The 15008-nt window shown below is 39.7% G+C and overlaps 1 long non-coding RNA gene across 2 annotated transcripts in view; it reads right to left on the minus strand.

The window, feature by feature from the left end:
* Positions 1-13382, minus strand: part of LOC111940721 (uncharacterized) — a 54644-nt gene extending 41262 nt beyond the window's left edge. For both annotated transcript variants that reach the window (XR_002869638.2, XR_002869639.2), the window contains exon 1: positions 13222-13382. This is a non-coding gene — a long non-coding RNA (uncharacterized LOC111940721). The remainder of the gene's footprint in view (positions 1-13221) is intronic.
* Positions 13383-15008: the final 1626 nt, after the last annotated feature.

A 15008-nucleotide genomic window follows, 5' to 3' on the forward strand; every position in this document is an offset into this window, starting at 1 on the left:
AATGGGTGTTTCCACAGCTCATCTTCCCTCACAAACTATAGATCTTCACCACTTACCCCTCATTTGCTTAACTTCGGCCATCCTTGACTGCAATTGTACACTCCTGTGAGCACATAGCCTCTTGGTTTTCCCTCATTGTTTCCGAGGTAGCAAAAATGCCTTCTTCACTTTTACTATAAGTATTTCTACTTGACTTTTAGGTGCCCTCAGTTTTTCTTCTGTTCATAACTGCAGCTTTGATTTAGCAACAGTGATAAGCCACAGGCTTTATGTTCTGATAGACCCTATACTGGTTAGGTTGTAGTGTTTAGGATCTGGAAAAGGCACCAACAAGCTCCTCAGACTGCAATTTGAGTGCTTGTAAGGATTGTGAAGAACTGTGTGGTTCTTTCAGACCCAGCAGATTCTGGAGCAAGAAGGACCTCAGGGATTTATTAATGGATCTGGAGTAGTTCAGCATTCCTTGGTTAATAACATCTGAAATAAAATATCAGTTATCATAATTGTATTTATACAGTTACACAAGTTAATTCAATCTGGTTAGAAAGATCTCTGTGAAGAAACCATATATTTTACCTTTTTAAATGGCTACAGTGAAAAAACTTCTCAAAGTTTCTATCTGGTGATGCAAAAAAACAAGCTAACCCCCAAATTAAAACACTGGTTCAGATTTTCAGCTTGCTCCCCTGTGTGTCAGGGAAGCAAGGAAAAGAGAGAAAAGGGTCTTCCTTCTCACTTTTTTCCACTTATTAAACTCTAATATTTCTAGCTACAAGAGGGACTAAATAAAAACCAGGCACATATTATCTGTGGTTTTGAACATTAGATCAGCTGAAAACCGTCCTCCTTTACTAGGAAGTGCCTGTATTTGCCAACAATTCTTTGTGTCTGACTCATTTCCTTATTACCTCTCTCCCCTCTTCTGTTTTCCCTTAAGGGGTTGACTTTCCCCCACCTCAAACAAAAATAATTTCTTTGGCATATGAAGGTCAAGGACAGATTTCCTAATGTCTGCCTGCTTGCATGCCTATCTCTCTCTCCCTCTTTCTTTCTATCTGTCTACTCCCCTAAGGCATTTATTCTTGTAGGTTCCTGGAGCACATAAAACAGGCTTTGCTCCACATTACTGCAGTTTGGGGATTTTTTTGTTGTTTTGTTTTTGTATTTTTTTAACAGAAGATGAACACAGATGTGCCACTTAAGATTTCTACATTTAGTGATGTGACCAAGAAATCTACCTGTGCTCTGCAACCCTGACTCAGTAGTCATACTGTAACATGAGGAAGTGCATGTAACAGCAGGAAGGAATTAAGACCTCTCTTAGCTCAAATTTTGAGTATCAAAATTTCTCCTTTGTGAGTAGTTCAAGGGGGCAAAAGAGGCTTTAATGGACTAGTCTCTCTCAGCTCCAACAGTGACCAAGAGAAATGTAGCATACCTATTTCTCTCTATATTGATGGTGCCCAAATCTTGGAGGATGCTCTCTGTACATTAAGTGGGTGCTGATGGGATTCAACACTACTCTTCTACTGCCTGTTTCTTTTTGCACAGGAGACAAGTATATAGAATATATAGCATATGATATACAGAAGGTAGACCACAGAAGAAAAACAGCTGCAATATGCATAGTGTAGGCAAGCATGCTTTCAGTCTTGCGTTTTTATGATTTAACCAGGAAGGGAGCAAACATTGGAACATGAAAACTGCACCCTTACTACAAGCTAGATGCCAAGGCAATTAGTTAATCCAGACAAGGGAAAAGCCAAGAGCAGTGCTCTTTAAGCAATCAAGAAACCTTCAACATTTTCAAATCCCTTTACTCAGGAGTGGCTTTTTGTTTCCATTCTGAGAGAATATTCACTCTCTCCATTTATATTTTCATTTACTAAATGTTCTACAGATAAGTTATGCTTTCTGCAACTTTCAGACTGCTTTTTTACTGGCATTGTGTGTCATGTCAGAGGTAAGTATTGTGGGTAAGGTAGTTTATCAGACTAGGATTGAAAGCAGCACAGTTGTAGTGCAGAATGACCAGAAAATAACTCTGGAAATGCTATATCCTATAGAAGACTACTAAACTAAGGACACATTTCATCTTTTATAATCAGAGCTCACATAGAAGACAAAGCTCAAATGTGAGTAGTGATTTGGGATATTCATCCTTAGATGTAGTAAAAATTCAGTGCTCCTTCAGGGAACATTAAATCTTCTTCTTGAAGGTCAGATGACCTTTCATTATCTCAAACTGAGAATTAAAAATGGAAACATTAACTATCTTTAATCAGAATTTGACTCTTGGTGTGGAGGGTGGCAGCCTGAAGAGACACTTTTTCAAACTCTGACCTTGCAAATACTACTGTCCAGGCCAGTTAGGGATCAGCTGAAATGCTATGTAAACTTTACAGCATTTGTAGAAAGAGATACCAAAATTATAGACTGTAAGTCTCCTCATAACAATGTCAAATCTAAGAGTAAAGCTTATTCAGCTGGGAATTGTAAACATGACTACTATCAAAACATACTTCCTGCCAGTACTAAGCCGTGCACAGTTTTATTTATTACTCCTAGAGGGTTATTCACGCCATCAAATTTGGACATCTCACTTAGGTATGATTCAGAGGATCAACACTACATTCCTTAAAGAGTCAACAGAGAGAGATGTAGGCACTTCCCAGGCACAGGGTAATTCTGTGTAATTAGGTCAGATGCCTAATGCTACATAAAGTATATGGCTCACTTGTTTCCTGCAAGGGACTTGCTGGCTTTCCTAATTCTATGATCGCTTCCCTGGATGGGATCTCCTTGGATCATCAAATATTTCCATTTCTCCTTTTCCCGCTACCACAGACTCAGCCCATCAAACCCCATCCTTTCATTTTTGCTTCTTACTCCTGTGACCATTTTGTACTTTGCTCCTTTCCCATGGAAGTCACGAACCTCTGCATGAAAGTGAGGGTTGTGGTGAGGGTCGTAGTGGTGGGGAAGGCACAGGGAGGGACAGGCACCAGCATTAAATACTGGGATTATCTCAGTTAGTTAGACCACAGTGCTAATAACACCAGGTTAGTGGGTTCATCCCCACATGGGCCATTCACTTAAGAGCTGGACTTGATAATCCCTTTGGGTCCCTCAGAATACTCTGTTATTCTGTGATTAAGGATGCACACATCCATGCACAGGTGTGATAAACATTATGGGTACAAAGTGCAGCTGCTCTTAATACATCCTCCAGTGTCCCTGACCAGCTGTCTTGGCTCTCCCTGTTACCTGCTTTGCTGTAGCTGTCAGCTCTTGAGGTGCTTTTTTATGTGTTGATAAACTCTGCAGTAAAAGATAGAGGAGTAATATATAAAGTTAAGGTCTGATGTGTTCAATATATTAGCTGAATCAAATGTCTCTATGTGGCATGAAAGGACACTGCAGGCACAACCTCTCTATGTATTTTGAACATTTTGATAACCCTAGTAGCACAAACTCAAGAAAAGTTTGCTCCTCCGCAGAAAGTTTAAACAAAAATGGCAAAGACGACTTTTGATGTCAAGAAAATCAACATCTCCATAGATCAACTGTGATTATGCATCTTTACACAGACTGAAGAAATAAGGTGAAGAAACAGACCATGAAATAGACCATGTTTTTCTAGCTCAGAATGATGTAGATCTGATGCTCAGAGATGAAGCTGAGAGCACCTGAAAGTGCACAAATGCTTACTTGTATAATTACAAAAGCATAAAATGTCCGGCTACAGGAGGAACTCCCGCTCTGAGAGGGTGAGGAAATTTAACCCTACAAATTATAGATTGCTATTGTTTTAAAAATTTTAATGTAGCTTCAGCAAAAGATATTGCCTGAGGCATGACCAATTTTAAATGTTGTATTTGCATTCACTAGGTTTTAAAATAACAGTCTTGGTAAATTAGTCCCATTTGGACAACATCTGCTCTTTCTCAGCTCCTTGTATTTTGCTGTATCTGAAAGGAAGATTTTTAAGTTGCCTAAAAAAAAAAAAACCAAACTAACATTTTACGCCACTTTAAATAAGATATATGATAAAGCTTTTCAAGTATAATTTTAGATTACAAAGGTTTAGAGGGTTTTCTTTTCTTATGAATATTGCACCATGTGGTCTGGATAAAAAACTGGCTTTGGTTACCAATAGTGTTAAACAGGAAAACAAAACTCCACATGACTCAATGCTTGAAATTTGTTTAATCACGGCACACAATAAAATTTTACAATTCAATACAGTATATTTTCTTAAGCTGAGCTCACTTTCATTAAAGCAGTGGTAAAGAAGCAGCACTGGAAGGAGTTTATGGGCATGGTGGGCCAAATGTCCCCACTCAGGTCAGGGCACTGCCCTGGAAGCTCTGGGAGCTGGTGGGGTCCCACAGGTCTTGAATACCGACATGTTCCCAGTGCATCACACTGGGACTTGGGAATGTGGTGGTGGTGGTGGTGAGAGCTGTATGATCCTGGAACAACAAAGCACTCACAGGGAAATAGTTTGTGGAGGCCCTCAGGAGGCAGGTGAAGGGCCTGTTTCTGTAATTTAACTGTCTCACCCTCAGTTCCTTCCTGTTTAAATATGACTGTACCTCTCCTTGCCTGCACATCTCCATTCCACTGCTTTCATCTTCACACTGTCTTGCAGAGCAGAGCAGCACCTCTGCCCCTCCAAAATGTCATGGACATGGGCACAGGCTGGGCTTTTTTCCTTTGAAAATGGGAATTTTTGAAAGGGTTGGGCACAGTACAGGCAAGGGCTTGGTGACCTCAGGTCACAAATATCTCTACAGAAATGAATGCTTGAGCTCCTCACTTCTTGTTTTTTTCCTTCATGATTCAGCAAATTCAGCACCAAGTATCAGCAATTGTGGTAACAACTCTGGGATCTATCTTCCTGGCTTGAACTGAAGAAAACTCAGTGAAAGTTCAGACAAGCACAGACCAGATGCCATGATTTGAATGTCAAGAAATTTTGCAACCTTGTTTAAAACAAAGAGTTCAGAATAAGTGAAATATAAGAGTAAAGGATCTTTCCTTATCTTCAAGAACAGTCTTGAAGTCTTTTGCAGTCTCTCCCTGTGCATAGCTGCTTGTTGTATCATCTCTGCAAAAGTTAAACATGAAGACAGGATCATTTAGAGCAGAAGAAAGTCCTGCTTTTACATCCACAGACATGGAGCTCATCTTGCAGTGGACTTGGACACACACCACATTGTGCGTGTGTGTGCAGAGAACAGAATGCCAGAAAAGGAAATAAAAATCACCAAGAAGTGCTGGGAGAGTACTTTTGCTCACAGAACTGATAATTCTAGATGATAGTAATTTTGGCTCTTCCTTCAAAGTCTCCAGAAACAGAAAATTGAAATGAAATCAGGAAATACAAAGGAAGATGAAAGAGAGAAATATGAATGATAGATTGAAAAATGATACGCATGAAACAAGCTATGACTGAAGACAAAATGATTGCCAAGTAGCATTTTAGTCAATCAATACCTCTCCCTGCCTTTTACACAAAGGCCAGTGATTAAAGTAAATCAGTGCTACTTAGATGCAGTAAATTTTCTGTATCAGAGGAGATGAATAAGTCCAGGACATGCATTTCCTGAAGATTCAAATGCTTTTGCATGAATCTTCATTTCCATTAAGAAAACAAAGACAGAAAAAAAAAAAAATCTAAATCTTGTTTACAGAGAGGAACATTGGATCATGTGCATGAAGGTTTCACAGTCCTGAACATGTAGAATGGAATATTTCAGAAATGAAGTCAGACTTGCTAGCTATAAAAACCAATGGAAAGAACTCAGAAGAGCAAAATGGTGAGCAGCTGTTGAGAGAGACCAGTGGGCAGAGAGAAAATGCCTATTAGAATCATAGAATCAAATAGGTTTAATGAAATCTGATAAATCTAATGTGGTTTGATTTGTAAGGGACCATAAAGATCATCTAATTCCAACCCCCTGCCCTGGATAGCGATATCACTTGTTATATCAAGTTGCTCAGGATTTCATCCAGCCTGACACTGAACATTTCCAGAGACGGGGGATCCATAACCTCTCTCAACAACCAGTTCCAGTGCTTCACCAGTCTCTGAGTAAAGAATTTGTTCCTAATGCCTCATCTAAATCTGCCCTCTAACAATTCTAAATCTGTGTCTAACAATTGTCCGTTGTCCTCTCACTATCTGCCCGTATAAAAGTCCCTCTATCTCCTTTTCTAAGCCCCCTTAAGGCTCTAGAAGGCTGCTAAAAAGTCTCTCCAGAGTCTGCTCTTCTCCAGACTGAACAGTCAAATTTTTGAAGTGCTTTTGTGATCTCACTAAGATCACTTCAGATGTGACCCAGGTCCGAGCCTTGCAGTAAGTTTCTTTAAATACAATTTTAAAATAGTCCAAAAACTATTTCAACTCATAAAAAAATTTTAATCTTTAGTTAATTCTAAGAAAATTAATTTTTACCTAAAAACAGTATCTGGTGTTTCTGAGCCTGATTCACTGAAATTTTCACAATAATAGAAATTGTTCTCTCTCCTTTCAGCATGAAGCTTGGCTCAGCCATAGGAATGGCAGGTCCATAGTTTACTCCCTTATGACCAGTGATTGTAGATTGGCAGTTGGACTCTTGAACAAACTGTGAGGCCAAAAAGAGCATTTTTCTTTTCCTTTCTTGATAATGTAGAAATAACACAAACCCTGCCAGCAGCAAACACTTAAGCCTCTGTGTACAAATATGGGGCAGGTAGGTAACATATTTTTGACTTGTCAGGTTGTTTCAATTTCTAAAAGCAGTAATTTGAAAATGGAAAAATACATTAATAGAAGTCAGCTCTTCCACAATATGTGCCAAAATTCTCTTTAAATATAGAGCTGAAACTGTTTTTCTTTAATCTCATTAGTTTTCTGTCTTCTTTACTCTTTCCTTCCTTTGCTTTCTTCTGAAAATTGCAGAATTATCACCTGTTGTCATCTCCATGTATGTTCATACTTGTTTGAATGTGAGTCAAACATTAGTCTGTAATTTAATTGAAGGCTGTAAGGTTTATGTTGGGCTGAGTGCTAAGCAGCTGCATGTTGTGCCTGTGGCCTTGAATCAGAAAAAAAAAGGGGGCAGCATTTCAAGTGAATGTGAAGCCTTTTTGTGAGATGAAGTTGGTGATGAAGGAGAAAGCTCTCTTCACCTTTACAAAACCCTGTGATATATATGTGAGGGCTTTGTCCACCTTGGTTTCTCTCTAAAAACTGGTTACTGGAAAGTGTTAACTTGCTAGCCACTGAGGAGCTAATGTACACTGTTTACAGAAACTTAGGAAGCCAATGTGTTAAAGAAGTTTCCACATTACTTATTCGTAGACCGAAAATCATGCATTTGATGAACTAGAAATATATATTGATCACCATGTAAGTATATTATCTGTCTTGTCTTTTAATACCATCAAAGCAAAGTGCCATAATGATAATTTAACCCATCTCATAGTACAGATTCACTGTTTACATTCTTCATTGCTATACTTGATTAAGTACTTCATCCTGTGTTTTACCATAAACACCAAAACAGTATAGAGCAACTGAATATACCTGCTCGTGTCGCTGTGGCAAATACAGATGATTAAATAAACTTCTTCCATTTTAAGATTTTTGTTTCTCATTAATTCAGGTTACAGAATGCAAAATCCTGTTAGATTTTTGCTTTGAGTTGTATTTGGGATCTTAGCTGTGAAGAACAGTAAGATTGTTCTTCCAAAAGAGAGTGGGAGGGTTGTCCCTCTAAGAAGGAATGAAAGAATTCTCACTGAAAATTCAGTCTTTCAGAGAACTGTCATAAGAGTATAGCTACTCCACCATGGGTGCTGTTCCCATGGCCTTTCAGTTCTCAGCAGAGGCACCCTAAAAAATCTTTCCAGAATGGTGCTCAAATAGAATGTCAATATTTGGAAATTTCTATTACAACTATAGTGGTACACCTTCTTTGGCTGCTCCAAAACCACCATCAGCAGTGGTCATTGTCCACATACATGTCCAGACAGATGAAACAGCTTGGAAATGAATGGCAGCCACTGGAAATGAACTGTCAAGAGCATGGAAAATAAAAAGCTAGAATTTCAGTATCAGTAATGATCAATCCTGCATATAAAGAGTTCATGTTCCAAAGATTGGTGTTGTCATGGAACATTAACTGTGGAAATGTGTGCTTACCCAAAATGTCCCAGTTTTTAGGTGGCAGACACCCAACAATAGATTTAAAAAAATATGTTTATACCTTCAATGTACTAGTACAGTTATTTTATTACTTGGCAAATTACTGAAACAATTGTGTTTGCTTATTTTGTTTATACAATTATTTCCTAATGGCAAACTATTACTGATGTATTTTAAGAACAATTTGCTTTCTCAGTGAATGCAAAGACAAGTAAAATACTTTGCTTAGAGAAAGTTGGAAATTGCTTTATTTCTTCTGCCTTGGGAATTACAGATGTTTCAGTGTTCATTGCGCTTCATTTACAGACATTGGCCTTTAACATGAATTATTTTAGCCCAAGGACCAAAAAAAAAAAGCACACGTGCTTCTTGCCAGTGTCAGTGCATCCTTGGTTTTGGGGAACAGCCTTGTTTTACAGGAGAAAAAAAAATTAGGATATGCTGGTACCAGTTAGGAACATATTAGTACAACACTAATTATAAACTGGAATGTGTCAGAATTAAGTGAGTTATGATCTGGTGAGGACCTGCAAACTATAGTCAGATACTTAATAAAGTTTAGACATGCAGCTGTGAATACTTCTGGATCCTTGCCACCTTTTATTAGAGTGGCGCCCAGCAACACTGCCGTAGTTAAGGGTCTGTCAGCATTTCCATTATAAAACCCCATTTTTTTAGGGCTTTGTAACTTGCCCATTTTAAATCACATCAAGCTGAAACTTGTCATTAAAATCGTCAGGAATCATTTCTTTTAGTACACAAATATTACTTAGAGGTTTGATCTATTTTTGTTTTGGATTCAGATAGGTAAAGAAAATAAAGCAAGTTTATGTCCTACTTTATTAGAAACTTTTTTTTGCCATACTTTCAAAAAGACACCCCAAACTATGTCAAAAAACAACAGAAGGGATTGAGTTTGAGAAATATATATTTTTAGCCCTTTAGGAGTGAATTCAGCTTTTTGTTTCCCACTAGGCATAAGCAGAGAGTACAAAAATGGCATGACATTCTAGTTTCTCAACCTTCTGTCTTGAATCTGACCTAAAATTTCATATGAATTGCCAAGATGGTTTGAATTAAATACCATCTGATTATAAATTTTGTGCATTGTGGGGTTTTGTGTTTCTTTTTTTGTGTTGTTTACATTTTAGATTTTACAGTAGACTTTTCATATAGTTTCCTGCTTGTTTTCTATCAGGGAATCACGTTTTTCAGTCTGATGTTCATATAGCTCCAGAGCAATGCAATTTATACCACCTGAGGATCTTCTGCTCAGCTGATTAAAAAAATTCCTTGTCACTCTGATATCCCTATTTCTACCTTCCTTCATTAAAAGAAAGCAAGAATAATTACTTGGGCAGGTTAGTTTTCAATACCCTTACATTCCTGTGCAATATAAAGCATGTAATGGGGGTTACAGACGTTAGAATTCAAATGTAGTCCCTTATGATCAGTCAGTCTGTCTGACTGTCAGACAATCAGATGAAAGATGTGCAGTTCTAGCCAGGTTTCCTGTTAACTGAGGTTGCATCTTGATTTTGTGCTCTTTGTGCTGTGCAGATGGCCAGAATTGGAACCAGACAGTGATTTTTATTAGGGATCCTTTGTTTTCATTCTCCCCTCTTCTGCTACTCTCCTAATATATGTGAAAAAATTAAATAAGTTACTCAGACTGAAGTTTACCACTGATCACACAACTGGAAACAACCCATGAGTTTTCAGTCTAGATGAGCCTGAAAATCTAGAGTAGAAACTGAGGGAGAAAGGTCTTGTAGGGATTGAAATATTATTATTATTATTGTGTTGTTGTTGTCATACTTGATCTGAGGGACAAAGAGCAGCTTTGTTATTCATTTGAAAGCTTCGCAATAACTGTGAAAACTACTCTTTCCAACATAACATAAATGACAGACGGCTCCACGTATTGCAAGCCATCACCTGGTCTCCCCTTTCCAAGTCATTCAGGCAAACTGAAACTAGTGAGACATAATTGAAGCAGTGGTACCTACATCTTGAATACTGGAAGTATTCATGCCTACCTCTTAAATATTGGAAGTATATCTGTCAGTCCACATCCATCCCAACAGTTCTCTATTCTCTTAATATGTTCTGGGCAGCTAAGGGTAAGAACATGAAGCAAGTTCAACCTGATATTCCCTGTGGATTTACCCTTATGTCTTTCTCCCTTCTCTTTAGAGATGGCTTCTCCTCTATTTAACCGCAGGTCTAGTTTGCAATCCTAAATTTGTTGTGTCCCTCAACTCCTCTGTATCACATATTTGATACCTATTCCATGCCCTCAAACTTCTTCTAAGGCTGAGCATGACTGTCCTTATCCTGTCTTGACAATCAGACAGATGGATCATAAGGGACTGCATTTGAGTTCTAGCAGCAGATTCAAGGCCATGTCAGTGGTCTTAGCAAAAGAGTCAGCTGATGTGTTTCATTTGTGCTGGACTAACATGAATGCAGGATTGATTACCACAGTTCATCTGATGTGCAAATAGCTGGTTAATCCACTTGTTACCTGATAATACATCTGAGACCTACCTTTGAAAATACATTCTCAAGTAACCCCTCCTCCTACTCCTGCTCTCCCTGCCTGCCAGTGCCTCCCCCCCACACACCTGGCCTCCAAATTCCTGGTGAGGTGAGCATGGTCATTAGTTCCTTCAATGATTCATCATAAACAGAGCGAATGTCAGTAAAACACCATGGCTTTCTAATAAGCGAAAATAATGACTTGGACAATATCAAACCTGAAATACTGCTGCACAAGCAGGAGTAGCAGGGCTCCAGACTGGAGTTGTGGTTTTAATGAGTCATCATTCCCAGTAACTCAAATCATCCTAAAGCCTCTCTATCAGGATTTTTACAGCCAGAGGACTCAGCATATCTGAGTGTATCAAGGAGCAGTAAATTAGCAGCCTTTAAGTGGAACATGACTTCTTGGCCATCTTGAGTTTCATTAGCCAGTGTTTCTCGTTCATCTCCTTCATGAGTTACATTCTCAACCTTCAATTTGCCTCTTTTAATAAGGGGTCCATTCCCACCTTTCCCAGTCAAAATGGAGCAGGTTATTGGCATTTTTGTTCTAGGTGTGAAATCAAGGTGTGGATTTTCAGGGTGCTGAGTGCTAAGCTGTTTTTAAAGCAGCCCAGGAGTACTCATGGGGCTTCATCTGAAAATCAAGCAGGCTTTGTAAAAGGGCCTAAACTATGAAACCACAAAAGTGACAGCTCTAGCATCTGGATCCTGGCCCTGCATATTGACTCAAACAACCTCACCATGGCTGCCCCCACTCACCTGATCACCCAGTCGGGAAGGGACTCCAACAGTGCCAAAATCACAGCAAAAGGCACCCCAGTTTTCAGACCATTAGAGCCTGAGGAAAGCCTCTCTTTGGCTTATATAGTGTGTTCACTCTTTCTTCTCCAGCCAGAGGGGCATTTTCTTGCCAGGTTCAGAAAGAGCTGATTAAAAATTTTTTTGGCCTGGACGAAAATAAGAACTTAGGCTGGCTTAAGCTGTAACAAAAGTGTCTGCATTTTTTCTGTATTCATAATTTTAAAAGTAGCTTAAAGTATTAATATCCAAACATTTCCAGCCTCTGAAAAGCTGCTGATAGAAGAATGCTAGAACAAACTATTGGAAACAGAGTGTTCTTAAAACTGTAATGCTGATTGACCAGGTCAGCAGGAGCAGTTTCGGTAGAAAAGTGTTGCACTGTTGCCATGGCAGCTGATTCCTGGCATCTTTCTGTTGGAGCACATCTCCTCACACTCTGCTCAGCACTAGCGTGAAGGACAGGCACAGCGTGTCCAAGGGCCATAGGGCAGGCAGGGCCTCAGGGCCTCTGCTCAGCTCATGGGGGCAGAACCCTTTGGGAGGGGTTAGGCAGAACCTCTTGTCTCTCTGAAGCTGCTCATCTTCAAATTAAAAAAACAAAAAACAACTGTGTGAGATGTTATGCTGTGTCCCTGTCCAGGGATGCTGCACAAACTGAGCTCTCACAGAGGCTGTGACAATTCTCTAACCCTGAAAAGGGGGTTCCTTTGTGGGGATGTGGTGAAATTGCATGCAGGGAATACCTGTCACAGAGGAAACCAGACCAGGGACAGAGTGTCAGGGGACTTGACAGCTGTATTCACATCTCTGTGTGCAGCAGCAAGCTGCAACTACTAGCCAGGTGCCCACCAGTACCATCAGGATCAGTCTATATGCATGCAGCAAGTCAGTAGACAGAACAAAAACGTCAGTCTCCAGGAAAGATAATAGCACAAGAAACGCCATATTGAGGCAGTCTAAAATCTACCCCCTTCCCCAGATTTTGTAGAAGAGAAAAAATTCCTGCTGTCTTGAGATAGATATAAAGCACAAAGTGACACAGGAATATTTCCTATCTATTAGGAAATATTAGTTGCAAGGAACTTTTCAGATAGAAATGCTGTTCCACATGGAAAATGCAATAAAAGGTGAAAAAGAAGTCATGTCTGTGAACACCAGCTGTTGCTATCAATATCATGGGCAACATTTAACTATCATGAATAGCTAATACTTATTTAAAATTATCATGGCCGGTTTCATCCGCTACATAATGTCATTGACTTAGCTTTGTAGAGCCATAGGGAAGGGTACAAACAACAAGGCTTATTAGTGCTTAATTCACACAATAAACAGCTGAAAAACTAATTTCCTGGATCATATCAGTGTGTATGTCAAAGCCTGGGAAATGAATGACATTGGAAGGCTGAGTAAAAAAGTTGGCAAACCTGAAAATCCTGACACCTTGACTGTGCAAACAGCATGAATCTACAAAAGACAAGACACTGAGATAACTTCTGGCAATATTTTCTATTAATCTGCCCTATACTGATGCTTCCTGGGGAAAGGTGAGGGAAGGTGAGGCAGAAGTAAAGAGAATCAGTCTGTAATTTACATCTGAATAACCATCAGTTATTCCAGTATTTTAGTCTTTCATGGTCAGATGAAATTTAAATAAAGAGACATGCAAAACCTACCCAGGGAAGCAAGCAAACAGCTCCAGAGAGACTCAATTCATATTTACATCAGGGTCCACTTAAACAGCCTGACTAATGCAAAGAGAATTAAATAGAAATGAGTGTCACTGGAGCCCTGTAACTAACTATTCACCCACTCTCTTCTGCTGTGTCATGCTGAGCGTCTGTAACATCAGATAACTAGATGGGAGATGCCAAGGAGTCAGCCTGGCTTCTCCCATTTAAGGGTACTGCAGTCACGACTCAGTGCTCAGCTGTGATTCCTGCTTGCAGCTCTCTACACCACTCTGGTGGTTTAGAGGGACTTTGCTTTTCAGAGCTGCCTTCAGTGCTGCTGGCATGTCAAAATGCTGCACTGCACCATTTTCTCTGTCTGCCAGAGCAGTCCTGAGCAACCCAGCACTGCTGGCTTCTCCAAATGAACACCTTCATCTTGTTCTTGAAGGGCTCAGTGCCTCTAAGGAGGACCACAGTTGCGAGACTGAGCTTATTTGTGTAATGTTTCTGACTCTCATGTAGGTCTGCAGGAAGAGAACCAACAGTGTCACATTCTCGGATGGATCCCATTTAAGGGAAGAAATCAGGCTTGTGAGAACAGCCACAGCTTGGACATGTGGCTGATTGAAATACAGCCATTTTCCATTAGGGGAGGCTGGAACTACAAAAGATGGACATGTTTGGTTTCCATTTCATAGATACTTTATTAGGGATTTAATTTGACTACATTACATGCTTAGGGCAGGCTGTAGATTTGAAAAAAAAAATGTTGTTGACTTTTTTAGTGTTCACAAATTAAACGAGTGGCTGATTTCTGCCCCAGTTCACTAGGAGCAGAGCAGTAGATCTGACCCTGTTTCCAACTCCTCTGACCTATCCTGGCAATGGGGATCTGGCTACAGCCAGAGAAGAGCAACAAGGAAAAGCACCCACATTACAGAGTTTTGAGAAAACTCACATACATCTTTAAGAGCTGATATTCAGGAGATGGTGCACCTCACAGTCTCCCTTTTGCAGTAGTTGCTACCATGTTTTCCTGGAAGCTCAAAGAAGTCTGACCAGAGCCATAGATTCTTGCAAAGGCATTTGAAAGGTACAGTGGGAATATCCCCATCTCACAACCAGCTCCACCTCTGGCCTTGGCCAAAGTTTCTTGAAAGTGCAGCTGGAACATTTGGAGGCTTAATAAGCATTTCATCTGCTTCTCAAACTATCTAAGAGGTTTGCATTTATTTTTTCAGCTTGTAAGTTTAAGCAGTATATCTAATAAAAGGACATTATTACCTATACAAAGCTCAGAGCAGATGTATGAAGAAGCAGAACGTGGCTGTGTGCTCCTCTTGTTGCCTGCTAGTCCTTGTACACCTGGGCTGCTTCACCACCTCACTTTCTAAATTGTGGATGACTACCATGACTACTGTGATGGCTGTGGTAGTCCTACTGAAACAAACCTTGTTTAAGGTTTAAGAAATAAGAAGGTGGTAATGAGAAATGAAAAGGCCCCTAGATGTATAGCTGCAACATATACCCCTGGCAGACTGCCTATATAAGAAATTCATGGATGGAGGCATTATTCTGTAAAACTCGAGAATGTGACCATTGTTGCCATCTGCAACTTCAGGGACAAGGAAACTGATGCTTCTTCCTCCCCATCTGAACATGGGAATAGCTTTTTGCTTTTGCTGAATGGATGTGGACTGTTTCCTTTACAGAATTTGCACAGCAAATGCATTAAAATGTGCTTGAAATATAATCTGGTTCTGGACAGTAACAGGCAAAAAGTCAAAAAG

Source organism: Cyanistes caeruleus, chromosome Z (assembly GCF_971803275.1).
Source record: "Cyanistes caeruleus chromosome Z, bCyaCae1.hap1.1, whole genome shotgun sequence".
NCBI lineage: Eukaryota > Metazoa > Chordata > Aves > Passeriformes > Paridae > Cyanistes > Cyanistes caeruleus.